Source organism: Orcinus orca, chromosome 13 (genome assembly GCF_937001465.1).
Source record: "Orcinus orca chromosome 13, mOrcOrc1.1, whole genome shotgun sequence".
NCBI lineage: Eukaryota > Metazoa > Chordata > Mammalia > Artiodactyla > Delphinidae > Orcinus > Orcinus orca.
This window is the reverse complement of record NC_064571.1, coordinates 55,983,704-56,010,655: the sequence shown is the minus strand read 5'-3', so window position 1 is coordinate 56,010,655 and position 26,952 is coordinate 55,983,704. Positions and strand designations below refer to the sequence as shown.

Below are 26,952 nucleotides of genomic sequence, written 5' to 3'. Positions count from 1 at the left end.
TGGGGATCAGTGCATTGAACTGCAGCAGCTTCACAGTTGCTCCCAGGTGCTTGAAGCTGAAAGCTGTCAATCATTTCACAAGATTTACTGAATCTTCTTCTTGGCAGAGGAATTGTGAGTTTATATAAAGAGAATATATAATATTTAACTGTGAGTTTATATATCGGTCTAAGAAAATGACTTCAAAAAATGTACAAGGCAATATAAAATTGAATATAAATAAATGGAGTGAAAATATAGTGTATAGAGTTAATCTCTGAGAATACTGACTGATCTTAAGTGCTGGAATAAGTATAAGGGCAAATACAGATTTTCTCCCCTCTGAAAATAAGCAGAGAGATTTTCCCCTTCTCCATTTACTTTCTGAATTTCTTTCTCTGTCCTTGTCAAATGTATGTAAATCTTTGTAATGGCTACGTAAGCCTCTGGCCAGTCTCACAACTCAGGAATGTTTCCTCAAGGACCTGGGAGCCATCTCTTTGAAGTGTAATCATCAAGGAAAATAATTCCAATCTCCTGGAAGATGGGTTTTTTGGGAAAAGATGGGTCTAATTTGTCACCTGACTGTAAATTGTAAAAGCTACCTAAGTATTGAATGATTTGTGTCCACTTAGCTGTATAAAAGAGGGAGATTCCCTTCCGTCTTTGTAATCCCTTTAGCAGGTTACCTGTGTGGCATATCATGTTCTGGTTTAATCTTATTCAAAAAAAAAAAATTTCCCTTTTTTTTCCTACCCTTGTGGAGAGCTTTTGAATTGAAGAAAGATTTGTTTTGATTATATTTCCCTAACACAAACATGGGCTGAGCTTTCTGGCAGCTGAGATATTGATGTTTGGTAGATTTCAATCATGACATTAATTCTGTTTTCTTTAAGTAATGGAGAATCAGTGTAGCGTGGTGGTCAAGGATGTGAACTCTGGAGTTAAAACACTTGCCTTCAAATCCTGGCTCAGTGACTCACCAGCAGTGTGACCTTGTACCAGTCAATTGGAAATCACATCGAACTTCCCCCAAGTCTAAATTTCCTCATCAACTTTTTAAAGCCTCAGTTTCCTCATCTCTAAAGTTGTGAATGACAAATCAGCCCTGCCTGAACCTCATGGAGAGCATCCCCCCACAACAGAGAGAGGCTCTGTGGCTGGCAGAAGTAGAAGGGAAGGCTAGGCAGCCCACAGCAACCGCTGTGCAGGCCACTGTTAATCTGCCTCTCCGTGCTAACTCTGTGAGGGATGGGGCTGTGTCTCACTTTATAGCTTCAGTGCCCAATATAATACCTAATACTTAATAGTTGTTCTATAAATGTTATTTTAATGAATAAACAATGAATGAGTAACTCCCATAAGCAAAGTTTTAGAGGTCACAAAGCTGAAACAAGGACTACAGAGAGTAACAGTGGGAAATACAATTAAAATGTAGGTTAAGACCATATAGTAGGGAGGCTTAAATGCTAAGCTGAGGTATTCACGCACTATTCTGTAGGCAGTAGGGAACCACTAAAAGTTTATGGGCAGGGAAATAATACGATCAGAGCTAAAGCTTAAGAAGAGTAAACCAGTAGCAACATCTAGAATGAATGGGTGGTAGGACTCCTAGTAGATGGGAAGATGTTTCTAATAGAAGATGTTTCAAACAGAAGGCAATCATTCTGGTTAGAGCAGTGGTTCTCAATTGGGAGTGATTTTGCCTCTCAGGGGACATTTGAAAACGTCTGGAGACATATTTGATACTCATAAGTGAGGGGGTGCTATTGGCATCTAGTGGTTGAAGGCCAGGGATGCTGCTTAACATCAGCAAAGTGTTATCCTGCACAGCAAAGAGTTATCCTGTCCAAAATGTCAGTAGTATCCCACTTGAGAAACTCTGGGTTAGAGATAATTAGAATGCATAACAAGAAGAGAACAGATGCGGCAGACATGAGTGGCACTGTGGAAGGGGAATACATAGACTTTTGAAAATGACTGTGTCTATAGAGCAGAGGAGAAGGCAGAATTAGAAGCAAACAAACAACAACAAAAAAAAACATTCCAAGGTTTAAAGTAGGTATCTGGGAAGATGATGTCAGGAACAGGAATAGAGAAGTTAGAAGGAGGGCCAGATTTTAAGGGGGAATGATGAATTTGTTTTGAGTTTGCGATTTAACTGGATGCCTTAGCATAATTCCAGAGGCAGCTAAAAATGTACTTGTGGAGCCTAGAAAGAGGCTAAGACCAAAGATATAGATTTTAGGAGACATTTGCAGTGAGTTATTGGTTAAAGGAAGGTGAGCAGGTAAGAGTATTGAAAAGGGGCAAAGAGGAGATGTGGTCTGAGAACAGAATTTTGAAAGGCTGGGAGAAAACACAAAGGTCATATTACTATAAGACAGTGATGTTTATAAAATCATCTTATTTTTCAGAATATTGCTCTACTTTAGCAATTAATTTCCTCCCACAAATCCAACATATTAATTAGACTATCTGGAAGTGGGTCATTCCTAACTCTTCCTAAACTCTTCTTAAATCCATATCAAAGAACCTCTTGTTCTCTTGTTTTTAAATAATAGTTTTATTAAATTCCTCAAATCCTCTTATAAATCCCAAACATATTCTCAAGCTTGGCTCAGTAGAACAGCATTTTTAAAGCGTTCTTTTCCTTTTATTCTGTGACTATCTTTAGCATTTAAGAATTATTTAGAAATTACTTTCAAGACTGGCCTTCTGCAAAATCGAGAAGTATGTTATTTGATTTCAGACCATAACAAGACTCTGGCTTATTTGCTGTCCATAGAGGAAAAGAGTTTGAGCATGAGTTTATATCCCAGCTTTGCCATGAGTGAGCTACGTGATCTTTGGTAATATTCTTTCTCTCTCTCATTTAGAAAATTTAATTATATCTACAAAAAGGTACATGAGTTTTGTCAGAGACTAACATAAACATTTAATGTGGTAGTTGCCCACAGACCCATCCCAGTATAATATTACCCAAACCTTTACTGTAAATTCCTAGGCACAATTCAGAGGCATTACAGATTTTTAAAAACTTTCCAAAGTTTTTATTTTGAAAAATAGCAAACCTACGAAAGGTTGAAAAAATAGTGCAATGAGCAGCCATATACCCTTCACCTAGATTCATCTATCATTAACTTTTGTGACATTTGGTTGCTCTCTCTTTGTCTATCTATCTACCTACTTATATTTATTTTTTGCTAAATGACTTGAAAGTAAGTTATAGATATCATGGAACTGTATCCCTAAATACTTAGTATACATATCCTAAGAACATGGACATTCAGCTATAAAACCACAATATTATTATCTCACTCTAGAAATTTAACATTGATACAGTGTACTATCCAATATATATACAGATTTTAAAATTGTTCCCCAAATGCCCTGTAAAACAGTTTTGTTTTTTTTTTTTTTCAAGGTAGGATTTAGTCAAGGTTCATGTTTTTCTAGTCTGCTTTAATTTAGAAAAGTCTTCTACATTCTTTGGTCTTTTGTGACACTAATCATTTTGAAGATTACAAGCAAGTAATCCCACAATCTGGAATTGTCTGACTGTTTCCCCCTGATTAGTTTTGGGTTAAATATTTTTATAAGTATACTACACAGAGGATATAATGTATCCTCTCATTGTATCACTTCAGGAGACACGTCATATCAGTTTGTCCCATTATTAGCAATATTAAGTTAGGTCACTAAATTAAGTCTTTCAGATCCCTCCTTTGTAAAAGTGGCTTTTCCCTATTTTAGTTAATAAGTAATCCATAGGGTGATATTTTAAGACATGTAACTAGCGTATATTGTGGTCTTGGAGTTCTCATCTGGCCTAACCTTCTTAGTAGTTTTTGCCAGTTTATTAAGTATGGTTCACCAGAAAACTTTTTTTTTTTAAGTATGTATAGTATCCCTTTTTTTTTTTAAGTATGTGAAGTATCCTATATAATTTGTTTTGTTTTATTTTTTGCTTGAGTTAGCTAGAATTGGCTTCTGTTATTTTCTACCAAATACCGATTCCTACAATGTGAGAAAACATTGTATAAAATTCCTACCTCACTGGGGTAAAGATCAACATTATCTTCAGGGTTTCAAATATGACTGTGATACCACACAAAGGCCCATGCATACAGGACCTCCAGATTTTTCAGGATACATGTAGAAAAACATTTTCTATCAGGATGTGTAACTGGTGAGCCCTCCTATGCCTCAGATAAATGATACACAAGCCCATGGACTGATCATTGTTACCTAGCTGCAATGAGACTGTGCTGTTTGTGATGCTTAGTCATTGTCATAACTCTGTGGACAATGTAGCATGATGAAACTAGTGACAGACATTATATCCAAATCCCAGTTGCTAGATACAGATGACCTGGCTTGCTAAAGGCAGATTTTACAACCATATTAGGTAATTTTGCCGGGATTTCAGGGTGACATGGGTTGCATTTGTTAATATAATAGTCGTAGTAATAGAAAAACTAAAATTTCAATGACAATTCAATAGAAAGTTAATTCCTCTCTCAGTCAATGTCCAATTGGTGTTTGGTGAATGATCTTCCACATAAGAACTCAGACTCTCTGATATCTTCCATCTCATGATCTGCCATCTTCTGGTCCTTTGCTTCCAGTGGCAGAAGAGAAAGGTCACGTAGGTTTTTGATTTTGGTTTTAGAAGTACATGGTTTATACAGTCAATTTTAAACATAGAACAATAGGAAAGAGAATGAGATAAATAACCAGAATTAAAATAAGATACCAGTAGGGTGGACGGATCACTGGAATTCTATGTTATGCAGTGTTCACAAGTGGTCGAGCAAAGAGTTTCAGCATATGGAAAGCGACGACACAGGCTACTTCCACTGGGGAAAAGCAGGGGCAAATACACCCGGCCAAAAGCTATTGCTCACCGGCAACTATGCAGGAGGGTTTCATGGGCCAGTCTGAAAGTGCTGCATATCACTTCTGCCCACATTGACATTCTGTCAGCCAAAACTCAGACCACATCCATCTGTAAAGGAGGCTAGGAAACATGGTCTAGGAGCAAAGTGATAACAGCTTTGAAAAGAGCCAGTCATTCTCTCCCACAGAGGCTGTAGGAGTTTTGGCAAACCTCCACCTCGTGGTTACCTGTGAAGCTGAGAAGGACTGTGAATGCTAGAGAAGTTGCAGTCACCAAACACTCCAAGCCTGATGGTCTCTGTTGTTTTTGGCTGGTTTGGCCTCACTGCTGCAAACTTTTACTTGTATTAAATATATGTCAATGGGTGCTACATTTCACTGAGTTCTCAAACTTACTCCTCTGCAGGATTACTTCAATAGCTGAGAAGCACTCCCACTACTTTCTTAATGTTTCTTTAGAAATGTTAAAGGCATCTCTAGCTAGTCACCTAATTGTAAAGAGTGTATGATAAGTTTTAGATAGAAGCTGAGCTCAGCAGTGTACAAGTATGAAAGTGACCCTATTCATCACCACCCGTTTTAGTTAAACGTCCCTGCCCGGGTGAAAACTCAGACTTATATCCAGTTACTCCCCAGATAACAAGTCCTTTCGTCTCTTTCAAACATGAGGGTGTCTTGTCCAGATTTCCAGAAGTATGTATGTCCAGGAGAAAAGTGACACAGTTTTGGTGAGCAGCCAAGAGTCTGTAAGAGGTTTGGTAAACCCTCACTTGTGGTTTTACCTGGAATAAGTTATTGAAAAAAATATTGAAAATGTGTTGCTGACTGGCATGGTGCAAGGAGAACTATTAAGGCCTAAAATGAAGTTAAAGCAGGAATTCAAAGAGGTAAAGTGAGCACCAAAGTTGGATTAGCCCTAAAGTTTCTGAAGAACTCTGGTGACCTTGAGATTCCACTCTGATGGCTGCACAGAGTTTGGGGGACAGGAGATAAAGGTTAGGGCCTTTAGAGCGTCTACTAGGAGATCTGCATAAAACCAGGACCCCAAAAATCCCAAGGAAAAATGAACGTATCACTCAGGAGTAGACAGCAAGAAACTTGCATCTTGAACTTGATCCTAGTTGAAGACAATGAGATAGAAAAATGAGACAGAAAAATTTCCCCTGAGCATTTATAACACAAGCTGATCTCCAAGTGGATTTTCATTCCAAAAGCCTGCCCCCTGTGCGGTTTGAAAACCTCAAATGATCATTGAACTTGAAGTGGTCTCAGGTTGGTGGTTCCCCCAGGCAACAGGCAGGAGGACTGCAATTTCAACCTGGACCTCAAAGAAATTCCACAGATGAAATGCCAAGGCCAATGATTCAGCTCTCAGTGAAAAAAAAAAAAAAAAAAAAAAAATTTAACAATGCAAGGAAATAAGGCACTCAAAGCTAGAACTAGCAGAAACAAAACAGAAGAATCAGATCTGCAAAGACTTCAGAAATTGCAATTGTCAGGCCCAACATAAAAGTACTGTGTTTAATGTGTTTAAAGAAATAAGAGTGGCTTGAAAATACAAGCAAGGAACAAAAGACTATAAAAAAGGTTAAGCAGATATGATAAAGAGCCAAACAGAATTTCTAGAGATGAAAATTTTAATAATTAAAGTTGAAAACTCAGTGGACAAATTAAGCATCAGAATACACTACCCAGCAAAGTTATCATCAGAACTGAAGGAGAAATAAAGAGTTCTCCAGATAAGCAAGAGCTAAAGGAGTTTATCACCACTAAACTGGTCTAACAAGAAGTGTTAAAGGGTCTTCTTTAAGATGAAAAGAAAGGGTGCTAATTAGAAATAAGAACACATATGAAAGAGTAAATCTCATTGGAAAAGTAAATATATAATCAAGGTAGTGTGTTAATTACTTAAAAAGCTAATATAAAGGTTAAAAGACAAAAGTAGTAAAAACAACCATAACAACAGTTAAGGGATATACAAGATAAAAAGATGTAAAACGTGACATCAAAAACATAAAACATGGGTGGGGAAAGAATAAAAGTGTTGAGCTATAGAATGAGATCAACCTTAAGTTGTTATCAACTTAAAATAGACTGTTATAGACATAAGCTGTTATATGTAACCCTGATGGTAACCACAAAGCAAAAACCTATAGTAAGTACACAAAGATAAAAAGAAAAGAATATAAGCATACCGCCAAAGAAAGTCATCAAACCACAAAGGAAGAGAACAAAAGAAGAAGAAAGGAACAGAGAGGAACTACAAAGAGAGCTAGAAAATAATAACAGTATGGCAATAAGCACATAGCTATCAATAGTTACTTTAAATTTAAGTGGACTAAATTCTCCAATCAAAAGACAGAGTGGCTGAATGGATTAAAAAAAAACAAGATCCATCTGTATTCTACCTACAAGAGACACACTTTAGATGTAAGGACACATACAGACTGAAAGTGAAGGCATGAAAAAAGATATTCCATGCAAATGAAAACCAGAAGAAAGCTGGAGTAGCTACCCATGTATCAGGCAAAGCAGACTTTAAAACAAAAACTGTAATGAGAGACCAAGAAAAGCGTATTACATAATGATAATAATAAAGGGGTTAATCCAACAAGAGGATATAACATTTGTAAATGTTTATGCACCCAACATAGGTGTACCTAAATATTAAAGTAAATATTAACAGGCCTAAATGGAGAAATAGCAATACAATAATAGTAGGGGACTTTAATATACCACTTACATCAATGGACAGATCACCTAGACAGAAAGTCAATAAGGAAGCATCGGCCTTAAGAAACATGGTAGAACAGAGTGACAACAAATATTTACAAAACATTCCATCCAAAAGCAACAGAATACACGTTATTCTCAAGTGCAATATGGAATATTTTCCAAGATAGACCATGTATTAGGTCACAAATCAAGGCTTTATAAGAGAATTGAAATGATATCAAGAATCTTTTCCAACAATGGTATGAAACTAGAAATTAATTACACAAAGAAAACTGGAAAATTCACAAATGTGTGTAGGTTAAACAACATGCTACTGAATTGCTAATTGGTCAAAGAAGAGAAACATTTAAAAAATACCTTGAGACAACTGAAAATGGAAATGTAACATACCAAAATGTATGGAATGCAGCAAAACACTTTTAAGAGAGAAGTTCTTAGTGATGAATGCATACCTCAAGAAATAAGAAAAGCCTCAAGTAAACAACATAACTTCACACCTCAAGGAACTAGAAAAACAAGAACAAATGAAGCCAAAAGTTAGTAGAAGGAAAGACATAAAGATTAGAGCAGAAATAAATGAAGCAGAAACTAAAAAGACAAAGAGATCAATGAAACTACAAGCTGGTTCTTTGAAATGATAAACAAAATTGCTAAACCTTCAGGTTGACTCACCAAGAAAAAAAAAAGAGAGAGGATTCAAATAAATAAAATCAGAAATGAAAGAAGAGATATTACAACAGATAACACAGAAATATAAAGGATCATAATAAAATACTATTAAAAAGTACATGCCAACAAATTGGACAACCTAGAAGAAATGTGTAAATTTCTAGAAACATACAGTCTACCAAGAAGGAATCATTATGAAATATAAAATCTGAACAGATCAATTACTAGCAAGGAGCTTGAATCAGTAATCAAAAGCCTTCCAGCAAGCAAAAGTCCATGACCAGAGAGCTTCACTGGTGAATTCTACCAAAGATTCAAAGAAGGATTAACACCAATTCTTCTCAAACTCCTCCAAAAAATAGAAGAGGGGGAAAATCCTCCAAACACATTTTATGAGGCCAGCATTCCCCTGATACCAAAGCCAGACAAGGATACTATTAAAAAAGAAAATTACAGGCCAATATCTCTGGTGAACATAGATGTAAAAATCCTCAACAAAATATTAGCAAACCAAATTAAACAATGCATTAAAAGGGTAATACACCATGATCCAGTGGGATTTATTCCAGGGATTGCTAGGATGGTTCAACATCCACACATCAGTCCATGTGATATACCTCATTAGCACAATGAAAAATAAAAATCATGTCATCATCTCCATAGATGCAGAAGAAGCAGTTGACAAAATTCAACATCCATTTATGATTAAAAACTCTCAACAAAGTGCATATAGAGGGAATTTACTGCAACAAAATAATGGCCATATATAACAACCTAGAAGAAATGTATAAATTTCTAGAAATATACAATCTACCAAGAAGGAATCATTATGAAATATAAAATCTGAACAGATCAATTACTAGCAAGGAGCTTGAATCAATAATCAAAAACCTTCCAGCAAACAAAAGTCCAAGATCAGAGAGTTGACAGTTGACATTATACTCAATGGTGAAAGGCTGAAAGCATTTCCTCTAAGGTCAGGAACAAGACAAGGATATCCACTCTCTATGATTTTATTCAACATAGTAAGCCCTAGCCAGAGCAATTAGGTGAGAAAAAGAAATAAAAAGCATCCAAATTGGAAAGGAAGAAGTAAAACTTTCACTATTTGCAGATGACATGATGTTATATATAGAAAGACTATATAGACCTAGACTCCATCGAAAAACTGTTATAACTAATAACTTAGGTAAAGTTGCAGGATACAAATTTTTTTTTTGGCTGCGTTGGGTCTTCCTTGCAGCACGTGGGCTTTCTCTAGTTGCAGCAAGTGGCGGCTACTCTTCGTTGTGGTGTGCGGGCTTCTCATTGTGGTGGCTTCCCTTGTTGTGGAGCACAGGCTCTAGTTGCGCAGACTTCAGTAGTTGCAGCATGCAGGCTCAGTAGCTGCGGCACATGGGCCCTAGAGTATGCGGGCTTCAGTAGTTGTGGCACATGGGCTCAGTAGTTGCAGCGTGTGGGCTCTAGGGCATGCAGGCTTCAGTAGTTGTGGCACGTGGGCTCAGTAGTTGTGGCACATGGGTTTATTTGCTCCACAGCATGTGGGATATTCACGGACCAGGGACCGAACCCATGTCCCCTGTGTTGGCAGGCAAGTTCTTAACCACTGCGCCACCAGGGAAGTCCCAGGATACAAAAGTGATACACAAAAATCTGTTGTGTTTCTTTACACTAATAACAAACTATCAGAAGGAATTAAGAAAACAATCTCATTTACAATTGCATCAAAATAATACAATACCTTGGAATAAGTTTACCCAAGGAGGTGAAAAATGTGTATTTTAAAACTGCAAGACATTAATGAAAGGAATTGAAGAAGACACAAACAGAAAGATATTCCATGCTCATGGATTAGAAGAATTAATATTGTTAAAATGTCCATTACTACTCAAAGCAATATGCAGATTCGAGACAACCTCTAACAGAATTCCAGTGGCATTTTTCACAGAGATAGAACAATCCTAAAATTTGTACAGAACCACAAAAGACCCTGAATAGCCAAAGCAATCTTGAGAAAGAAGGACAAAGCTGGAGGCATCATGGACCCTGATTTCAAACTATATTACAAAACTATAGTAATTAAAGCAGTATGGCATCGGCATAAAAACAGACACACAGATCAGTGGAACAGAATGGAGACCCCAGAATTAAACCCACACATTTGTGGTCAATTAATTTACAACAGATGAGCCAAGAATATACAATGGTGAAAGGATAGTGTCTTCAACAAATGGTACGGGGAAAATTGGACAGCCAAATGCAAAAGAATGAAACTGGACCACTATCTTACACTATACCCCAAAACTAAATGAAAATAGATTAAAAATTTGAAAGTAAGAGCCTGAAGCCGTAAAACTCCTAGGAGAAAACATAGGTAGCAAACTCCTTGACATAGGTCTTGGCAATGATTTTTAAAATCTAACACCCAAAGCAAAAGCAATAAAAGCAAAAATAAACCAGTTGGGACTACATTAAACCAAAAAGCTTTTGCACAGCAAATAAACCAATAGAAAAATGAAAAGGCAACCTACTAAATGGGAGAAAATATTTGTAAATCATATATATGATAAGGGGCTAATATCAAAAATACACAAAGAACTCATACAAATCAATAGCAAAAAACCAAACAGTCTACTTTAAAAATGGGCAGAACATCTGAATAGACATTTTTCCAACGAAGACCTACAGATGGCCAACAGGTACATGAAAAAATGCTCAACAACATTAATCATCAGGGAAATGCAGATAAAAACCACAATGAGATATCACACCTGTTAGAATGGCTATTATCAAAAAGACAAGAAATAACAAATGTTGGCACAGATGTGGAGCAAAGGGAAACCTCATGCACCATTGATAGGAATGTAAATTGGTGCAACCACTGTGGAAAACAGTATGGAAGTTCCTCAAAAAATTAAAAATAGAACTACCGTATTATCCAACAATTCCATTTCTATATATTTATCTGAGAAAAACAAAAACACTAATTCAAAAAGATATATACACATCCATTTTCATTGCAGCATTATATACAATAGCCAAGATATGGAAACAACCTAAGTGTCCATTGATGGATGAATGGGTCAAGAAATTGGGTACACATATGCAATGGAATATTACTCAGCCATAAAAAGAATGCCATTTTTGATAACATGGATGGATCTCGAGGGCATTATGCTAAGTGAAATATGTCAGACAGAGAAAGACAAATACTGCATAATCTCTCTTATATGTGGAATCAAAAAACAAAGCAGGCTCATAACTACTGAGAACAGATTGGTGGTTGCAAGAGGTGAAGGGTAGGGAGTGGAAGAAATGGGTGAACTTTTTTTTTAGTTTAAATAAATTGAATAAAAATTTTAAAAAATAGGGCTTCCCTGGTGGTGCAGTGGTTGAGAGTCCGCCTGCCGATGCAGGGGACACGGGTTCGTGCCCCGGTCCGGGAGGATCCCATATGCTGCAGAGCGGCTGGGCCCGTGAGCCATGGACGCTGAGCCTGCGCGTCCGGAGACTGTGCTCCGCAACGGGAGAGGCCACAACAGTGAGAGGCCCGCGTACCAGAAAAAATAATAATAATAATAATTAAAAAATATAAGTTGAAAACTCAGTAGATGAATTAAGCTTCAGAGTAGAAACAGCTGAGAAGAGAATTTGTAGAAGAGTCCAGTTCAAGCTTTTAATCTTGTAACTTCAGTTCTGTTGAGGGCAATTTCAAAATTCCAGATTTGTTCAAAGCTGAATCTTCTTTGCTTCTCTAGCGCAGGCCTGCTTCAGGCCTCAGAGCCTGAGGTCGGGGAGATGGCCTTGTCAGCTGCTTCTTTCCTCCCAAAATACCTCCCCCACTTCTGTGGGCTGTTTCTGACCTCTGCCACCCTGCGCCAGGGGAAAAAGTGATTAGGGGGAAAGGGAAACAGTTTTGTATACCTGGTACTGTGTCATCTGGTGTCAGTGCCCTCTGGGTATGAAGACTATCCAAAGATGACACTTTTTCTCCAAAGATGACACTTTCTCTCCAAATTTTTTCCCAGAAGTATACCGTCTGCTTCCACATATTCTGATTATAGCTCCTTGTTGCAGACAGCACTTCTCTGGCTGTCAGCTTTTGATAACTCCCTCAAATCTGGACTTCCGGTGGTTTCTTTCCCAATTGGGGAGCAAGAAGACAAGATTCCTTTTCAGATGATCACAGGCCAGTGCTTTTTGTGGATTCCACTTTATTCCCTGAAACATACTACCCTTTGCCTCCTGTATGTGAAAGGCCATTTAACACCCAGTATGGCCCTGCAAACAAGTGAAGCTTCAGCTGTGTCTGCAGCCTTCACATTGGCAAGGATCAGACCCAAGTCCTTCTTCCTGAGACTCCTGGAGACAAGTTCTGGGAGGTCTCCTTGAGGTACTTCTCATTTGGCTTGAAGTGAGGGGGGAACACACTTCTCCCTGACCCCATGTGAAGGTGGGGGGAAGAGAAAGCCCTTTCCAAAGAAATCCTCACCTTCCCATCTTCTCTACCTCAATCTCCTTATACTGTCAAGGTCAATGGTGAGTTCATGAAAGACAGAGTATTTACACACTTAGCAGGTCCAGAGTGACTTGGGAGTACTGGTTACCCGTTGTGTTGATCTCAGCTTTGGGAGCCTGGCCAAAAATGAAGAGAGAAGTGCCATTTGAATATCTTGTTTCATTGGATTTTATCCCAAATAATTAAAATAATTACATTTTTTACTGAAGCAAAAAAATGCAAATAAGATGCTATAATTTCTTTGATGTCAAAAATTCAAGACTGAGGGCTTCCCTGGTGGCGCAGTGGTTGAGAATCTGCCTGCCAATGCAGGGGACACGGTTCGAGCGCTGGTCCGGGAAGATTCCACATGCTGCGGAGCAGCTAAGGCCATGCACCACAACGAAGAGTAGCCCCCGCTCGCCACAGCTAGGGAAAGCCTGCACGCAGCAACGAAGACCCACCGCAGCCAAAAATAAATAATAAAATAAAATAAATAAATTTATAAAAAATAAAATTCAGGACTGAAAATGCAAACCACATAAGGGCAGAAGATATTTGCAATGCATATTACAAAAGTTAATGCATATTATTCAGACTACATAAAGAATTCTTACAAAGAGATAGAAAAATGGACAAAAACTTGAACAGGCCCTTCAAAAAAGAGGATATCCAAATGACCAGTGAACATAAAAATGTGCTCAAGCTCAGGAGTTATCAAGGAAAAGCAAATTTAAAACACAATGAGATACACACACACACACACACACACACACACACACACACACACACACACACCATTATGCACTCACCAGAAGAGTTAAAATAAAAAACGGAAAATACCAAGTATTGATGAGAATAAGGAGCAGCTAAATTTTTCCTACACCAGTGGGGTGAGGGTGTAAATTAATACACCCACACTGCAAAAATGCCTAGCAGTAGCTATTAAATCTGAACTTTTGACCCAGCACTTTCATTCCTTGGGTATTTACTCAATAGAGCATGCATGTTGTGCTCTAAAAGATATTCTCATGAATGCTTCTATCAGCATCATTCATGACAGCCCCAAACTGAAAACAATTCAAGTATCTGTAGATAATAGAATGGATACATAAATTGTGGTATATTCATACAATGGAATACCATACAGGAATAGAAATGAATGAACTACTGTTACAATAAAATAGATGAATCTCATTTATGTAAAGGAAGTTGAACACAAAAGTATTCATACCGCACAATTTCATTTATATAAAGTTTGAAAACAGGCACATGTATGGTATTGAAAGTCAGAAGTGTGATTTCCTTTTGGGAAGAAGGAGGGAATAGTGATTGGGAGAGGACAGAAATGTCATATCCAATTTCATGCCCTATTGGTATTACATGGTGTGTTTGCTTTGTGATTTCTCATTGAACTGTACCCGTATGATTTGTGCACTTTTCTGTACCCATTTTATACTTCAATAGAAAAGCAAGTTTTTTAAGGGGGGAAGAACATTCTATAAGAAGACAAAGATCAAATGTGGGTCAGAAATATTAATAAACACTGATTCTGAGTCTGTGTTGTTTCCTTCCTAGATTAATGACAACGAACTGATCTCTGTGAGGCTCAGTTTCTTCATTTATGAAATAGGAATGATGTAATTAATCCTTCCCCAGAGGATTGTTGTAAATGTCAAACGACAGGATATATATAAATGTGCTTTGAAAACTGTAACAAGCATCAGTTACAATAGCAGATATATATAAATGATAAAAATTTCAAGGCCAATTTTTCTTCACAAATTGTTCTCTTTCAAAAAATCATATAACACCCAACTGAGAATCAGTTAACGGAGCCCTCCCATACTATTTAATCCTCATGAGTCACAAATGTTATGGCCACATAGATATGTGAGTCTACAAGATAAATTTAGAAGCTTTTCACGGTAACAAAATATTGGCATCTTAACACAACTGACTTGTCTCGGTGGACAAGTGTAGGAAAGACTCTTAATCTCGATATCTCAACTATTTGGTTGCAAATAACAGAAACCAACTCAAGCTAACTTAAGCAAAAAAGAATGTGGAGATGTCTCAAAGAACTCAAGGGTAGTAAAGCAGTTGGGCTTCTGGAATCAGAAACTATTCAGCCTTGAAGAACGTGGCAGAACTTGCTCTCCTGTCTCAGCCGCGCCTCTTTAAGGCTGTCTGCTTCATTCTTCCCTCACAGCAGACTGGTTCTCTTTCCTTCCCTGTGCACAGAATGGGGAAGGATGGTCCTAAAACAGTTCTGAGGTGACAGCCTTTCCTCTCGAAAGACCAGCCTAGCCTGATGGGCAATTTCTTGGCCTCAAAGAAAATTTCCTGGGAGAAAATCAGTTTAGCCTGGCTTGGGAAGAATGATCACTCTGGTTTGGTCAACTGGCCAGAAGTACAGTGTCATTTAGTACAAATGTGTTCAGTGCAAATAGTCCACTAGGGGACTACTCCAGTGGGCAAGACGTAAGTTTTCAGTAAAAGGGAGTTATGAGCTGGGAAGACATCCATAAAAGCTTTTGTTGCAATTTCCTATAGATTTTAACTGTAGTAGTTGCATCAACCAAGTTGCCTGCTTTCTACCTTTCCTCTTCTTTGAGAGTTGTTCCCACAACCCTGCTGAGAATGGATATCAAACCACTTGACTCTTGCTATCCAGGTGACAGCTGACTGGGCCAGGGTTTAATATCTGACACATTACAGGCCAATCATAGTTTTTCTGTCTGAAATTTGGAAATGGGATGTGAAAGCTGGGTCAGTTACTCATGGGTCCTGGACTTGTAAAACCATGGAAGGTTGATATTGGAGTAGCCATGCTAAGGCACATTCAGGCAAGGGAAACTGACCTACAGATACACAGTGAGATAGAAGCAGCTGACTGGAGAAATGGAAGAAAGACCATGCTGGTTTTAAGAAAAAGACGCTGACTGGTTTCTGACCTTCCAATTCCCAGGTTCAGTCTCGTGCAGTCTTAATCACCAGTGTGCAGTTGGGTTCCATGAAATCATCTTGTCTGTTTATTGCAGATACCAAACTAGCTCAGTCAACTTGAGTAGATTTATGTTTACTGTAACCAGGGCAATCTGAATGAATTTGAAAACATCAGGGCCCAGCGAGTATCCTTTCTACCCCACACAGACATGAAGTTTTTTTGCTTTGAGCTCTGGCCACAGTTGTACAAAATCAATGGCTCTTTTTAGATTTTCCAGCAAGACATTATTTCATGCCTACCATGTTTAGCATAAAAAGCATTAACAAAGAAATAAGACACGTTGTTGTAGCCTCAGGGGCTACAATCTAGTTGAGAAGAGAATACAAAACACACCTAAAACAATTAGAGACTAGAAAAAAACAGTATATAATTAAGTGTTAAATTTCAGGACACAGAAACATTACTATCATACAAGAGACAGATCAAGATCCTTGTGGCTTGAATGGGCAGAGCTGAGAGAGGAGGGGGAAGGGTTCCACAGTGAGCAAACCAGCAGGACTGGAGAAGAGGGTTCCCATGGCTAATTGGTAGGAAATTTGCTTAAGAATAGTTCTCTTATTTCTGATTACTAGCTTCTAGTTGGTGGAGAGTTCTCTTGTAATGTTGGGAAATTATGAAAGCACATTGCTTTAATTGATGTTGTTCTTCTCTGTAATCTCATAGCATTTTCAATGCTCGGTCTGCTTTTACTCACTTCAGCTTAATATAAGGAGATTAAATTTCCTGAGGCCAATCAGCTGTTTGTCCTACTCAATGAAGTATTTTGTAAAAAACATTAACAATTGTGTCTAAAAATCTCACTTTCTTTATTGTATGTTGTCCTGTATGATGATGATTAATCACAAATAAACCAAATACAGTCATCTAAATATGAACAAACATGTGAATATTCATGTAGCAATTAAAGTTCACAAAGTGTTTTGCTTTATAAAATAATCACCCTACAGTAAGTACATCTGGGAGGATCCCACATGCCGCGGAGAGGCTGGGCCTGTGAGCCATGGCCGCTGGCAAGGTTAACACCAAATAAAGGTCATTGTTCATTAATTATACAGGTCAATTCTGGAATTCTAATAATAGTTTCATAATAATGTCATAAAAGAATGTACATATATATATATATTTTTTGCGATACGTGGGCCTCTCACCGTGGTGGCCTCTCCCGTTGCGGAACACAGGCTCCGGACACGCAGGCTCAGTGGCCATGGCTCACGGGCCCAGCCGCTCCGCGGCATGTGGGATCTTCCCGGACCGGGGCATGAACCCGTGTCCCCTGCATCGGCAGGTGGGCTCTCAACCACTGCTCCACCAGGGAAGCCCAGCAGGCGGATTCTTAACCACTGTGCAGCCAAGGAAGTCCCATAATTTGTTATTTTTTAAATGTCATATTTTAAATTTATAATTCAGGCATAAATACTATCTAAACAAAATTTAAAACATATTTAGATTAAAATGTTAATTTAGAATAGTAACGCTTTTGTCTTAAATTGTTTTTAGAAGTACTTTTTAGAAATCATTTTACATAAGAAACTCAAAACGAGGGTTCACACATATTACTTTCAAAATATAACTCAGAAGCAAAGCAAGGTAAAATGTAGTGTAAAACTCCAGTCTGGACTTTCTTTTGCAATTCACTTGGCAACAAAATATTCAAAGAAAGAATCATACATAAGAAGTTTACCAATCTTGAAATACCCCATTCTTAGACAAAAAATAGGAACTTAGGGGAAAGGAACCGGCATTTATTAAGCTTCTATGCTATGCTAGGCATTTGCATAATTATCTCATAGTAATCCTTACTTTACAAAGTAGATACGATCTCCTTCTTATGTAGTAGAAAATGAACCTCATAGCAGCTAAATAACTTCCTCAAGGAGTCCTGACTAGTGATTGCTGGAACCCAATTATTATCTTGTAAATTCACAGTTTTCTCTTTTCCCTTCAGTAGCTATTTTATTTGAAACTGTGTCAACCAATGATCAGGTTAAATTTCAAAATCTCAGAATCTCAGAACAGGAATTTCTTTTTCTGTAATCATATGAAACTGAAAAATGTCTCTCTTACAGAACTATTTAACGTTGTTAAAACTGTTTCTACAACTCCCTATCTCTTTTAAAAGTCGATGAAATAAAGAAAGAGGGAGGGAGTCAAGATGGCATACTAGGAGGACGCAGAATTCGCATCTCCTCACAACTAAGGCACCTACCAGGCACTGTGGGGGACCACAAACACCTAAGGGGATGGGAAGAACCCCCAGCAACTGGTTGTTTCCATTATAGTTTTACTCTTACTAATATATTCTTTATCTTTCTAATTTTATTTCCTTTTTTATTCTTTGATATTTTGCTCTTCCTTTTTTCTTTCTTTCTTTCTTTTTTACTGCGCCACAAAGCTTGTGAGATCTTGGTTCCTAGGATGGAGGCTGGGCCCGAGCTCCTGTGGTGGGAGCTCTGAGTCCAAAGTGCTGGACTAACAGAGAACTTCAGACCCCAGGGAATATTAATTGGACTGAGGCATCCTGGAGGTCCTCATCTCAGCACCAAGACTCAGCTCTATCCAACTGCCTGCAAACTCCAGGGCTAGACGTCTTAGGCCAAACAACCGGTAAGACAGGAATACAGTACCGCCCATCAAAAAAAAGAAAAAAACAAGAAATGACAAAAAAATATGTTACAGATGAAGGAACAAGGTAAAAACCTACAAGACCAAATAAATGAAGATGCAATAGGCAACCTACCTGAAAAAGAATTCAGAGTAATGATAGTAAAGATGATCCAAAATCTTGAACACAGTATGGAGAAAATACAAGAAACATTTAACAAGGATCTAGAAGAACTAAGGAGTAAACAACCAGTGATGAACAACACAATTACTGAAACTAAAAATACTCTAGAAGGAATGAATAGCAGAATAACTGAGACAGAAGAATGGATAAGTGAGCTGGAAGATAAAATGGTGGAAATAACTGCCAGGGAGCAGAATAAAGAAAAAAGAATGACAAGAATTGAGGACAGTCTCAGAGAACTCTGGGACAGCATTAAACACACCAACATTCAAATTATAAGGGTCCCAGAAGAAGAAGAGAAAAAGGGTCTGGGAAAATATTTGAAGAGATTATAGTTGAAAACTTCCCTAACATGGGAAAGGAAATAGTCAGTCAAGTCCAGGAAGCACAGAAAGTACCATACTGGAAAAACCCAAAGAGAAACACGCCAAGACACATATTATTCCAACTATCAAAAATTAAATAAAAAGAAAAAATATTAAAAGCAGCAAGGGAAAAGCAACAAATAACATACAAGGGAATCCCCGTAAGGTTAACAGCTGATTTTTCAGCAGAAACTCTGTAAGCCAGTAGGGAGTGGCAGGACATATTTCAAGTGATGAAAGAGAAAAACCTACAACCAAGATTACTCTACCCAGCAAGGATCTCATTCAGATTCAATGGAGAAATTAAAACCTTTACAGGTAAGCAAAAGGTAAAGCACCACCAAACCAGCTTTACAACAAATGCTAAAGGAACTTTTGTAGGCAGGAAACACAAGAGAAGGAAAAGACCTACAATAACAAACCCAAAACAATTAAGAAAATGGTCGTAGGAACATACATATCAATAATTACCTTAAATGTAAATGGATTAAATGCTCCCACCAAAAGACATAGACTGGTTGAATGGATACAAAACCAAGACCCGTATATATGCTGTCTACAAGAGACCCACTTCACACCTATGGACACATACAGACTGAAAGTGAGGGGATGGAAAAAGATACACCATGCAAATGAAAATCAAAAGAAAGCTGGAGTAGCAATCCTCATATCAGACAAAGTAGACTTTAAAATAAAGACTGTTACAAGAGACAAAGAAGGACACTACATAATGATCAAGGGATAAATCCAAGAAGAAGATATAACAATTGTAAATATTTATGCAGCCAACATAGGAGCACCTCAATACATAAGGCAAATGCTAACAGCCATAAAAGGGGAAATTGACAATAACACAATCATAGTAGGGGACTTTAACACCACAGTTCCACCAATGGACAGATCATCCAAAATGAAAATAAATAAGGAAACACAAGCTTTAAATGACACATTAAACAAGATGGACTTAACTGATATTTATAGGGCATTCCATCCAGAAACAACAGAATACACTTTCTTCTCAAGTGAACATGGAACATTCTCCAGGATTGATCATATCTTGGGTCACAAATCAAGCCTTGGTGAATTTAAGAACATTAAAATCATATCAAGTATCTTTTCTGACCACAATACTATGAGACTAGGTATCAATTATAGGAAAAAAACTGTAAAAAATACAAACACATGGAGGCTAAACAATATGCTACTAAATAGCCAAGAGATCACTGAACAAATCAAAGAGGAAATCAAAAGATACCTAGAGTCAAATGACAATGAAAACACAACAACCCAAAACCTATGGTATGCAGCAAAAGCAGTTCTAAGAGGGAAGTTCATAGCTATACAAGCCTACCTCAAGAAACAAGAAAAATCTCAAATAACAATCTAACCTTACAGCTAAAGGAACTAGAGAAAGAAGAACAAACAAAAGCCAAAGTTAGCAGAAGGAAAGAAATTATAAAGACCAGAGCAGAAATAAATGAAATAGAAACAAAGAAAACAATAGCAAAGATCAATAAAACTAAAAGCTGTTTCTTTGAGAACAAAATTGATAAACCATTAGCCAGACTCATCAAGAAAAAGAGGGAGGGCTTTCCTGGTGGCGCAGTGGTTGAGTCTGCCTGCCGATGCAGGGGACACGGGTTCGTGCCCTGGTCTGGGAAGATCCACATGCCACGGAGCAGCTGGACCCGTGAGCCATGGCCGCTGGGCCTGCACATCCAGAGCCTGTGCTCCGCAACAGAAGAGGCCACAACAGTGAGAGGCCCACGTACCGCAAAAAAAAAAAAAAAAGAAAAAGAAAAAGACGGAGACAACTCAAATCAATAAAATTGGAAATGAAAAAGAAGTTACAACAGACAACACACAAAAAAAATAGCATCCTAAGAGACTACTACAAGCAACTCTATGCCAATAAAATGGACAACCTGAAAGAAATGGACAAATTCTTAGAAAGGTATAAACTTCCGAGACTGAACCAGGAAGAAATAGAAAGTATGAACAGACCAATCACAAGTAATGAAATTGAAACTGTGATTAAAAATCTTGCAACAAACAAAAGTCCAGGACCAGATGGCTGCACAGGTGAATTCTATCAAACATTTAGAGAAGAGCTAACACCCATGCTTCTCAAACTCTTCCAAAAAATTGCAGAGGAAGGGACACTCCCAAACTCATTCTACAAGGCCACAATCACCCTGATACCAAAACCAGGCAAAGATACTACAAAAAAGAAAATTACAGGCCAATATCACTGATGAATATAGATGCAAAAGTCCTCAACAAAATACTAACAAACCATCAAACAACACATTAAAAGGATCATACACCATGATCAAGTGGAATTTATCCCAGGGATGCAAGGATTCTTTAATATGCAAATCAATCAATGTGATACACCATATTAACAAATTGAAGAATAAAAACCATATGATCATCTAGATAGATGCAGAAAAAGCTTTTGACAAAATTCAACGCCCATTTATGATAAAAAACTCTCCAGAAAGTGGGCAGAGGGAACCTACCTCAACAAAATAAAGGCCATATATGACAAACCCACAGCAAACATCATTCTCAGTGGTGAAAAACTGAAAGCATTTCCTGTAAGATCAGGAACAAGACAAGTATGTCCACTCCTACTGCTATTATTTAACGTAGTTTTCGAAGTCCTAGCCACGGCAATCAGAGAAGAAAAAGAAATAAAAGGAATACAAATTGGAAAAGAAGAAGTAAAACTGTCACTGTTTGCAGATGACATGATACTATATGTAGAGAATCCTAAAGATGCCACTAGAAACCTACTAGAGCTAATCAATGAATCTGGTAAAGTAACAGGATACAAAGTTAATGCACAGAAATCTCTTGCATTCCTATACACTAATGATGAAAAATCTGAAAGAGAAATTAAGGGAACACTCCCGTTTACCCTTGCAACAAAAAGAATAAAAAACCTACCTAAGGAGACAAAAGACCTGTATGCAGAAAACTATAAGACACTGATGAAAGAAATTAAAGATGATACACACAAATGGAGAGATATACCATGTTCTTGGATTGGAAGAATCAATATTGTAAAAATGACAGTACTACCCAAAGCAATCTACAGATTCAATGCAATCCCTATCAAACTACCAATGGCATTTTTCACAGAACAAAAAATTGCACAATTTGTATGGAAACAGAAAAGACCCTGAATAGCCAAAGCAATCTTGAGAAAGAAACACGGAGCTGGAGGAATCAGGCTCCTGGACTTCAGACTCTACTACAAAGCAACAGTAATCAAGACAGTATGGTACTGGCACAAAAGCAGAAATATGGATCAATGGAACAGGATAGAAAGCCCAGAGATAAACCCATGCACATATGGTCAACTAATCTATGACAAAGGAGGCAAGGATATACAATGGAGAAAAGACCTCCTCTTCAATAAGTGGTGCTGGGAAAACTGGACAGCTATATGTAAAAGTATGAGATTAGATCACTCCCTAACACCATATACAAAAATAAATTCAGAATGGATTAAACACCTACATGTAAGGCCAGATACTATAAAACTCTTAGAGGACAACATAGGCAGAAGTCTGGCAGAAGACCTAAATAGACATTTCTCCAAAGAAGATATACAGATTGCCCACAAACACATGAAAGGATGCTCAACATCACTAATCATTAGAGAAATGCATATCAAAACTACAATGAGGTATCACCTCACACCAGTCAGAATGGCCATCATCAAAAAAATCTACAAACAATAAATGCTGGAGAGGGTGTGAAGAAAAGGGAACCCTCTTGCACTGTTGGTGGGAATGTAAATTGATACAGCCACTATGGAGAACAGTACAGAGGTTCCTCAAAAAACTAAAAATAGAACTACCGTAGGACCCAGCAATCCCACCATTGGGCATATACCCATATAGCACAATATTCATTGCAGCTCTGTTTACAATAGCCAGGGCATGGAAGTAACCTAAGTGTCCATCAACAGATGAATGGATAAAGAAGATGTGGCACATATATACAATGGAATATTACTCAGCCATAAAAAGAAACGAAATTTAGTTTTTTGTAGTCAGGTGGATGGACCTAGAGACTGTCATACACAGTGAAGTAAGTCAGAAAGACAAAGAAAATACTGTGTGCTAACACATATATATGGAATCTAAAAAAAAAGAAAAAAGGTTCTGATGAACCTAGTGGCAGGACAGGAGTAAAGACACAGACGTAGGGAATGGACTTGAGGACATGGGGACGGGGAAGGGTAAGCTGGCACGAAGTGAGAGAGTAACACTGACGTATATACACTACCAAATGTAAAATAGGTAGTTAGTGGGAAGCAGCTGCATAGCACAGGGAAATCTGCTTGATGCTTTGCGACCACCTAGAGGGGTGGGATAAGGAGTGTAGGAGGGAGACCCAAGAGTGTGGGGATATGGGGATATACGTACGGCGTATAGCTGATTCACTTTGTTATACAGCAGAGACTAACACAACATTGTAAAGCAATTATACTCCAATAAAGATGTCAGAAAAAAAGAAAGAAAGAAAGAGGGAGGACTCTTTTAGATTAAAAGCATGTAAAGAGGGCTTCCCTGGTGGCGCAGTGGTTGAGAGTCCGCCTGCTGATGCAGGGGACGCGGGTTTGTGCCCCGGTCCGGGAAGATCCCACATGCCGCGGAGCGGCTGGGCCCGTGAGCCATGACCACTGAGCCTGCGCATCCAGAGCCTGTGCTCCGCAACTTGAGAGGCCACAACAGTGAGAGGCCCATGTACCGCAAAATAAATAAATAAATAAATAAAAGCATGTAAAGAGATTGACGGGACCCAGGGCACACTACCCCAAAACATGGAAAACCATTTTCTCCTCTACAAGATATAACAAACAAATGCAATGCATACAACTTTATTGGATCCCGTTTAGGAAAAAAACAAATAGAAGAGATATTCTTGGGACAATGGGGAAAAATTGAATAAGAACTGGGTATTGAATGACATAAGTGAATTAATTATTAATTTACATTGGGTAACATCTTACGGAAAAACCCGAACGAACTTTTTGGCCAACCCAATATTTAAGAGGTAAGTGTTATGATACCTGCAATTTATTTTTAAATGATTCAGCGACAGTATAAAATATGTATAGATAGTTCATTGGTGAGTGATGAAATAAATATGGTAAAATCATAAAAATTGTTTCATCTGGGTGGAGAGTATACAGATATTCATTGTAATTTTCTTAAATTTGTCTCCATGTATGAATAAGTTCATAATAAAAAGGTTAGAGAGATAAAAATCAAGTGTGTAAACTTCTGCTTAACCTCAGGTTTTTTTTAAGGACACCACAAATTATGTAAATTAAATAGATGAACTTCAGTCAACTGTCCTACAAATTCAAATCAGTTTCATTCAAAAAGTGAGTTTTATTCGTTTGTTGAGTATCTACTCAGTTGATAACATTGCATTCATGCAATGCTGATTCAAAAGTGATGGAGAAGACAAGAATACAGCGTTTGGGATTAGGATTAGCACATGTTAAGAAATTAGGATAATAACGAGTGTTGGAGAGTTTAAGAGTAATGGGAGATCTCTGAGGACTGCACTAGTGGGATCTTGAGCCTATCCTTTAAAAATGGGGAGGATTTGAAAAGGAAGAATTAAAAGATTACAGTTGAGTGAATCAAAATGAGCAAAGACATGGAAGTGAGGAGGAGTTTACATGTTTTATAAATCAAAGATATAAAACTGTCATTCTAAACTTCAGATCTCTTGGAGAATACTGGTACTTCTTCATTGAGTTGGCATAATTCCAGACTAAAAGTAAGAAATGTGGTCAATGCCACAATATTACAAGGAAATGCATGATTTCCTTTAGGTTTTTTGAAATATTGAAAATAGCTATGTTAACCAAAATTTCAGAAATGGAGACCTAATTGAAATTAAAAGGTGCTTATTTGGGGCCTTTATAAGACTCCCCCACTTTGTATTTGGGGCTTGTTAGGACTGCAGCCCAGGAGACACAGATTCAAAAAGCACTTGAACTATTATACAAAGCGGAGGAGGCTTTTAAAGGCGAAAACAGCAACGGTACATTAATTACATGAATTGTTTATCAAGAATTATAATTGGAGCTGGCAAGAAGTACAGGTGCTTGTTAAATAAAGATTAGTTGGGGTCCAAAATGGTTGCAGAGTTACAAGGGGAAACTCTGAGACCCATAAGGTTGCAGTTGGCAGGTGCTATTCTGAATATGGCAGGTGGTGTCCTTGGGTCTGGTACAATTCAAAGAAAGTTCAAGGCCTCAGAGATGGTGCAGAGATGTGTCTAAGACTAGATCCTGAATGGCTGCCCAATGCTTTTTTGTATGCCTGAACTGTGAGCTCTTAGGTTCCTTTGATTAATTTTGCACACCATTAGAGGTGCTAGCTACTAATGTAGGGGCTGGTAACTTTCATTGCCAGTAGCTATTAGGTTCTTTAGATGTGAGGAGATGTTGGTCTGGGCTAATATGGTAGCCAGTAACCAGTGGCAGCTGGTAAAATAGGCCTCATGTAAAAGCTAATCTGGGCCCCTCCACGAGGGCCTCCAACATATAAGGGAGATGAACAGATGATCTCTCTGCACATTGTACGTTGTTAGGCAGGCCATGAAGTCATTCTCAGAAGTATGGTCCCTGGTTCTTTTTTTTTTTTTTTTTTTTGTGGTACGCGGGCCTCTCACTGCTGTGGCCTCTCCCGTTGCAGAGCACAGGCTCCGGACGCGCAGGCTCAGTGGCCATGGCTCACGGGCCCAGCCGCTCCGCGGCATGTGGGATCCTCCCAGACCGGGGCACAAACCCGCGTCCCCTGCATTGGCAGGCGGGCTCTCAACCACTGCGACACCAGGGAAGCCCGTCCCTGGTTCTTATAAGCATTATCTTAGCCAATTTTAATGACGTTCTTTTTCACATAAAACTAAGGCCTACTTGAAACCTGCTGAGTTATCGAGGGTTATGAGGTTCTGATATTCATAAGCTAAAATTAGTGATTTGTTAGAATTTAGTGAGGACTAATGCAGTGTTCTTCTAGGAAGATAGGGTGCATGCAAAGCTATAGCATATGCACATAAATGGTTGGCGGAAATTCCCACAATTTTCAGGAAGGACACTTTTGTTATCATTGCTTCATCAGTATTCTTTTAGGTTGGTTATGGTTTTCCAAAGTTGCTGTTCTTCCATTCCATGCTCAATTAAGCTTCAATAGGGGTTTTGATTAACTAACAACATGCAGTACTATATGTTTGCATCAATAGTGTTTTAGCATGGAATTTTACAATATTTAGACTTCAGAATATGTACACATTGTTTAAATAATAAATAAGTCATACTAGAATTGCAGAAATAGATGCATACATAATCTCCCCCAACTTTCCCATTGAGTGCTACTTCATTGTTATCTGCAACTCTTTTTCCATTGGGAAATGAGAATGAGCATATAGGAAAGCAAGCATAGGGTGTAGATTTTTCTAGAGTTTTCTCTACTGCCTAAAGCTGTCATTGGGAAAAACTGTTTGAGACCAACAGTTCTGTTCCTATTACCTGCTATTAATAAATGCCAGGGCTTTCTCTTTTTATGAACAAAACAGCAATGTAAATTATACAGGGTAAATTTGACAAATACTATGATCTTTTAATATTAAAATATCCATCTGTTTACATTTCTTCTCTAGAGTATAAAATTGCTAATCTGAGAAACAAGACACTGATGGCATTCAGACAACAGAACTTTTCTAAAAGGATTGTTTTAATGGTCAACCGTTAAAAATCAACCCAATGAAGTGATGTAAGAATTATTTGCTGTAGTAGTAGTTAGAAGTGACAGCATGATCTACTTAGGATATAAATGATGGCTTAATTTTTCTGAGAAACTACTGTTTCAAAGTGTTAAATTGAAATTTTATATCTGTACATATGTTACATGAATATATAAAATGTATATGAATATTAACTATTAAGCTTATAATAGATAAAATGGTAAAA

The 26,952-nt window shown here is 37.9% G+C and overlaps 1 long non-coding RNA gene across 2 annotated transcripts; it reads left to right on the top strand.

The window, feature by feature from the left end:
* On the top strand, window positions 1-26,952 carry LOC125960824 (uncharacterized). 2 transcript variants are annotated; one of them, XR_007470888.1, is made up of 3 exons: window positions 1-114; window positions 24,274-24,351; window positions 26,643-26,952. It is a non-coding gene; the product is annotated as an uncharacterized LOC125960824 (long non-coding RNA). The 2 variants fall into 2 exon arrangements; XR_007470887.1 differs by lacking the exon at window positions 1-114 and having other exon boundaries at window positions 23,239-24,351.